Raw genomic sequence first — 6,000 nt, forward strand, 5'->3', positions numbered from 1 at the left:
CTTTGGGAGGCTGAGGAGGGCAGATCGCTTGAGCTCAGGAGTTTGAGACTAACCTGACCAACATGGTTCCAAAACGCTGTCTCTACCAAAAAAAAAAAAAAAAAAATCAAAAATTATCCAGGCATGGTGGTGCACACCTGTAGTCCCTGCTACTCAGGAGGCTGACATGGGAGAATCACCTGAGCCCAGGAGGTTGAGGCTGCAGTGAGCCATGATCGTGCCACTGCACTCTAGCCTGGGTGACAGAATGAGACCCTGTCTCAAAAAAAATTCACTGTTTTGGAGCTCAGTAGTCCCAATCTGAGGAAGAAAAATACTAAATACACAAAGATTAATTATTTCCATAATTATTTATTGAGTACCTATATGTGCCAGGCTCCATTCTGGGCAATGGAAGTAAAAGAAGTGAACAAAACAGAGAAAGATTCTTGCCTTCATGGAACTTACATTCTAATAAAAAGAAATAAACTAGACCGGTTAGTAGATAAAATAATATGCTGTATTATCATAGGTGTTATGAAAAGAAAAACAGAAAAAAGAATGGTGGATTTGATGGGTGGCGGGACAGGTTACAATTTTGGAGGGATGATCAGGGAAGATCTCACTGTGAAAGTGACATTTGAGTAAAGACCTCTTAGAAAGTGAGGGAGAAAGACACATACATATCTAGGGGGAAGGGGCAAAAGCATTTCAGGCAGAGGCAATAACAAATGCAAAGCCCTGAGACACAGCATGTTGGATATGTTGTTGAAGGAAGAGCAAAAGTACCACTAAGGCTAAAAGTAGATGGAATGAGGGGAAGAGCAGGACACAAAGTGAGAGAAGAAGTAGGTAAAGATAGATTGTATTAAAAAACAGGCCTGACATGGTGGCTCATGCCTATAATCCCAGCACTTTAGAAGGCTGAGGTGGGAGGGTCACTTGAGTCCAGTGTTTGAGACCAGCCTGGGCAACATAGTAAGACACTGTCTCCATTTAAAAAAAATTTAGCTGGGCGTGGTGGCACACGCCTGTAGTTACAGCTAGTTAGGAGGCTAAAGTAGGAGGATTACTTGAGCCCATGAGGTTGAGACTGCAGTGAGCCATGACTGTGCCACTGCACTCCAGCCTGGATGACAGGGAGAGGTCCAGGTCCCTGTCTCCAAAAAAAGAAAATCATATAAAAAATGAAAATTATGGTCAGATAAAAATGGAGACATAACACATCTGGATTATGTCACAAAAACTAAGAAGCAGGGAAGGAGAAAAAATGTAAATATCTCATTGTATATAAGAAAAGTAAAAAAATATACATACATTTATTATGGACATTAAGATACAGAAAACCATACTCAATTTTTTTCTGCTTGTAGTGAGAAAAATAAAAGGTATAGACATAAGAAAGGAAGGGATAAAAATGTCATTTTGTGGAATATATGACTATATATAGCAATTTAAGACAACTCAAGGAAGAATTACAAGAAATAATTAGTAAGGTTGACAGATAAAAGACAAGTATATACACTTCCAGTTCCACTAAAATGGAGTAGCTTCATTTAGAGGAAATATTAAGACAGTTATATTTAAAAAGTGAGGAGGACAAAGAGACCTACATGGAAAAAAAGTTTCCACACTTCACTCAACTTGGTAAAACACTGGATAGGTTATATATTAGACTGGGACAGGTTATATACATATATTGTAATACCTACAACAATATCTAAGCAAACTATACAAAGCAATGTACTCAAACACTGTAAATAAATCAATAGAATCTGTTTCTGAGGTGTTTTTTTTTTTTTGGAGACAGGGTCTCACTCAGTCAGTCACCCGGGTTGGAGTGCAATGGCTCAATCATGGTTCCCTGCATCCTCAACCTCCTGAGCTCAAGCAATCCTCCCAACTCAGCTTCCCAGGTAGCTTGAGACTACAGGCATGAGCCACCATGCCTGGCTAACTTTCTTTTTTTTTTTTGAGGCAGAGTCTCACTCTATAGCTCAGGCTGGAGTGCAGTGGCATGATCTCAGCTCATAGTAACCTCTGCCTCCTGGGTTCAGGTGATTCTCCTGCCTGTGTCCCAAATAGCTGGGATTACAGGCACCTACCACCATGCTCAGCTACTTTTTGAATTTTTAGTAGAGACAGGGTTTCACCATGTCGGTCAGGTTGGTCTCAAACTCCTCACTTCAGGTTATCCACCTGCCTCAGCCTCCCAAAGTGCTGGGATTACAGGTGTCAGCCACCCCGTCCAGCCTACCTGGCTAACTTATATTTCTTGTAGAGACACAGTTTTGCCATGTTGCCCAGGCTGGTCTTGAACTCCTGGCTCAAACAATCCACTGACCTCAGCCTCCAAAAATGCTGGGATTACAGGCGTGATCCACCACACCCAGTCAATAGTTTTCATTAAAGATTTTTGCTAGCATATTGATTAAAAATATTGCTCTATAGTTTTTTCTTATGATGTCACTTTCTGATTTTGCCATCAGGGTAATACTGGCCTCATATCATTTGTGGGCGGGGCGTGGTGGCTCATGCCTGTAATCTCAGCACTCAGGGAGGCTGGGGGGTGCAGATCACTTGAGGCCAGGAGTTCAAGAGCAGCCTGACCAACATGGTGAAACCCCATCTCCACTAAAAATACGAAAAGAAATTAGCTGGGGATGGTGGCGCACACCTTTAATCCCAGCTGCTTGAGAGGCTGAGGCACAAGAATCACTTGAACCAAGGAGGCGGAGGTTGCAGTGAGTGGAGATTGTGCCACTGCACTCCAGCCTGGGCAACAGAGTGAGACCCTGTCTCAAAAAAAAAAAAAGAAAGAAAAAGAGCCATGAAATATTCTCTCCTTTTCTATTTATTGGAAGAGTTCATAAAAAAATTAGTATTAATTGTATTAATTCTTCATTTAATGTTGGATGGAATTTAGCAGTGAAGATAGATATCTGGGCCTTTTATTTTTGGGTAGTTTTTGACTAAAAATTCAATCTCCTCACGTTACAGGTCTATTCAGATTGTGTATTTTTTCTTGCATCAGTTTTGGTAGTTTGTATATTTCAGGGAATTTGCCATTTCATCTGGGTTATCTAATTTGTTGGTGTACAATTGTTCACAGTATTCTCTGTAATCATTTTTATTTCTGGAAGGTTGGTAGTAGTGTCTACTCCTTCATTCTGATTCTGATTTAAGTCTCTCTTTTTCTTGGTCAGTTTGGCTAGTTTTATGAATTTTGTTTATCTTTTTAAAGAATAAGCTTTCGATTACATTGATATTCTCTATTTTTTTCCTGTTTTCTGTTTTGTTAATTTCCTCCTTAATCTTTATTATTTCCTTCATTCTGCTTGCTTTAGATTTAACTTGCTCTTCTCTTTCTGGTGTCTTGAGGTTGAAGGTTAGGTTATTGATTTAAGATCATTCTTCTTCCTTAAAATAGGCATTTATGGGTATAAAGTACCCTCTAACTACTGCTTTTTGCATATCCCATAAGGCATAAGGTTCTGGTTTTGTTTGGGTTTTGGTTTTTGAGACACAGTCTTGCTCTGTTGCCCAGGCTAGAGCACAGTGGCATAATCTCAGCCCACTGTAACCTCCGCCTCCCAGGTTCAAGCAATTGTCCTGCCTCAGCCTCCTTCCTGAGTAGCTGGGATTACAGGCACACACCACCATGCCCAGCTAACTTTTGTACTTTTAGTAGTTATGGGGTTTCACCACGTTGGCCAGGCTGGTCTCAAACTCCTAACCTCAGGTGATCTCCTCGCCTTGGCCTCCCTAAGTGCTGGGATTATAGGTGTGAGCCACTGCACCCTGTCTCGGGAAAATTTTTAAACAGACAAAACACCTGCACTATCACCTATCAAAAGATGCCATTTCAGGCTGGGAGTGGTAGGTGATGCCTGTAATCCCAGCACTTTGGGAGGTGGAGGTGGGCGGATTACATGAGCTCAGGAGTTGGAGACCACCCTGGGCAACATGGTAAAACCCCATCTCTACTAAAATACAAAAAAATTAGCCAGATGTGCTGGCACTTGCCTATGGTCCCAGCTACTCAGGAGGCTGAGGCACAAGAATGGCTTGAGCCTGGAAGGGGGAAGTTGCTCTGAGCTGAAATCATGCCACTGCACTCCAGCTTGGGCTTTTTCATTACATATATGATGGTAGCAATTATAAAATACACATTATTTTATGCACCATTAAAAATGAAAGAGTCCCGCCAATGAACTATGACATCCATTGTGAGAAACATCATGATTTCAGGTGTTTAAAAAATCTTATCAGCATTTGACATAATTTAAAATCCTATTCATGATTTAAAACTCTAGGTAAACTCAGAATTAATGGGAACTTCCTCAACCTAGTAAAGTACATTTATGAAACATTTACAGATAGCTTTATGCTTAGTAGCGAAAGATTGAATGCTGAGACACTAGAAACCAAAAACAAAGTAATATTTGCTCTCACTACCCTCTAAGTTATATATCTTTATATATATTAGAAATGAAGGGCTGCACACCACGGCTCATGCCTATAATCCCAGCACATTCTGGGAGGCCAAGGCAGGCAGATCACTTGAAGTCAGGAGTTCGAGACCAGCCTGGCCAACATGCCTGTCTCTACTAAAAATGCAAAAAACTAGCTGGGCCTGGTGATGCATGCCTGTAACCCTAGCTACTTAGGAGGCTGAGGCAGGCGAATCACTTGAACCCAGGAGGAGGAGGTTGCAGCGAGCCCAGATCGCACCACTGCCCTCCAGACTGGGCAACAGAGCAAGACTCCATCTTGGAAAAAAAAAGAAAACGAAATAGTCAGTCTGTCAATTAATGCATAAACAAACTGCGCATATGCAATGGAATATTATTCTGCCTAAAAAGTAATGCTCTAATGATAACATGATACAGTGTGGATAAATCTCAAAAACATGATAAGTGAAAGAAGCCAGACACAAAAGTCACATATATTATTTCATTTGTATGAAATATTCAGAAGAGGTAAATCTATAGAAAAGGCATAGATTGGCGATTGTTAGGAGCTGAAGGGACGGAGGACTAAGGAGCAACTGCTTAAAGGGTAAAGGATTTCTTTCGGAAGTGATGAAAATGTTTTGGAACAATAGATATGATGGCTGTACATTGCAAAAATACTAAATGCCACTAAATTGTTTGCTTTAAACTGGTTAATTTTATACAGTGTGAATTTCACCTCAATAAAACTGGTAGTTGTCTTACATGTTTAAAAACTAATTCAATTGGTGAAACTTGAATATGGATTGCATATTAGATAACAGTATCCTATCAATGATAAATTTTCTAAATGTGATAACTACACTGTGGTTATGAAACTTGTACTTAGAAGATGCATGCTGAAAAATTTAAGGGTAAAAGGTAATGATGTTGGTACTTCCTCTCAGTTTAGTTTAAAAAAAAAAGAAAGAAAATGTTCATAGCAGCATTCTTTATAATAGCCAAAAAAGTGGGCTGGGCACAGTGACTCCTGCCTGTAATCCAGCACTTTGGGAGGCCGAGGCAGGTGGATCACAAGGTCTAGAGTTCGAGGCAGCCTGACCAATATGGTGAAACCTCGTCTCTAGTAAAAATACAAAAATTAGCTGGATGTGGTGGCGGGTGCCTGTAGCCTCAGCTACTCGGGAGGCTGAGGCAGGAGAATTGCTTGAACCCAGGAAGCAGAGGTTGCAGTGAGTCGAGATTGTGCCATTGCACTCCAGCCTGAGCAACAGAGTGAGATTCTGTCTCAAAAAAAAAAGGCCAAAAAGTGAAAACAATCCTAATGTCCATAAACTGATCAATGGAAAAACAAAATGTGGTGTCATAAAAAGGAATGAAGTGCTAATACACGCTGCAACATGACCCTTGCGAGCATCAGGATTAGTGAAAGAAGCCAGATACAAAGGCTGCATACTCTATTGATTATATTGACACAAAATGTCCATGACAGGCAAATTCATATGACAGAAAGTAAATCAGCAGTTGCCAAGTTGGGTGGAATGGGAAGTAAGGAATGGCTGCTAGT

This window comes from Callithrix jacchus, chromosome 2 (assembly GCF_049354715.1).
Source record: "Callithrix jacchus isolate 240 chromosome 2, calJac240_pri, whole genome shotgun sequence".
Taxonomy (NCBI): domain Eukaryota; kingdom Metazoa; phylum Chordata; class Mammalia; order Primates; family Cebidae; genus Callithrix; species Callithrix jacchus.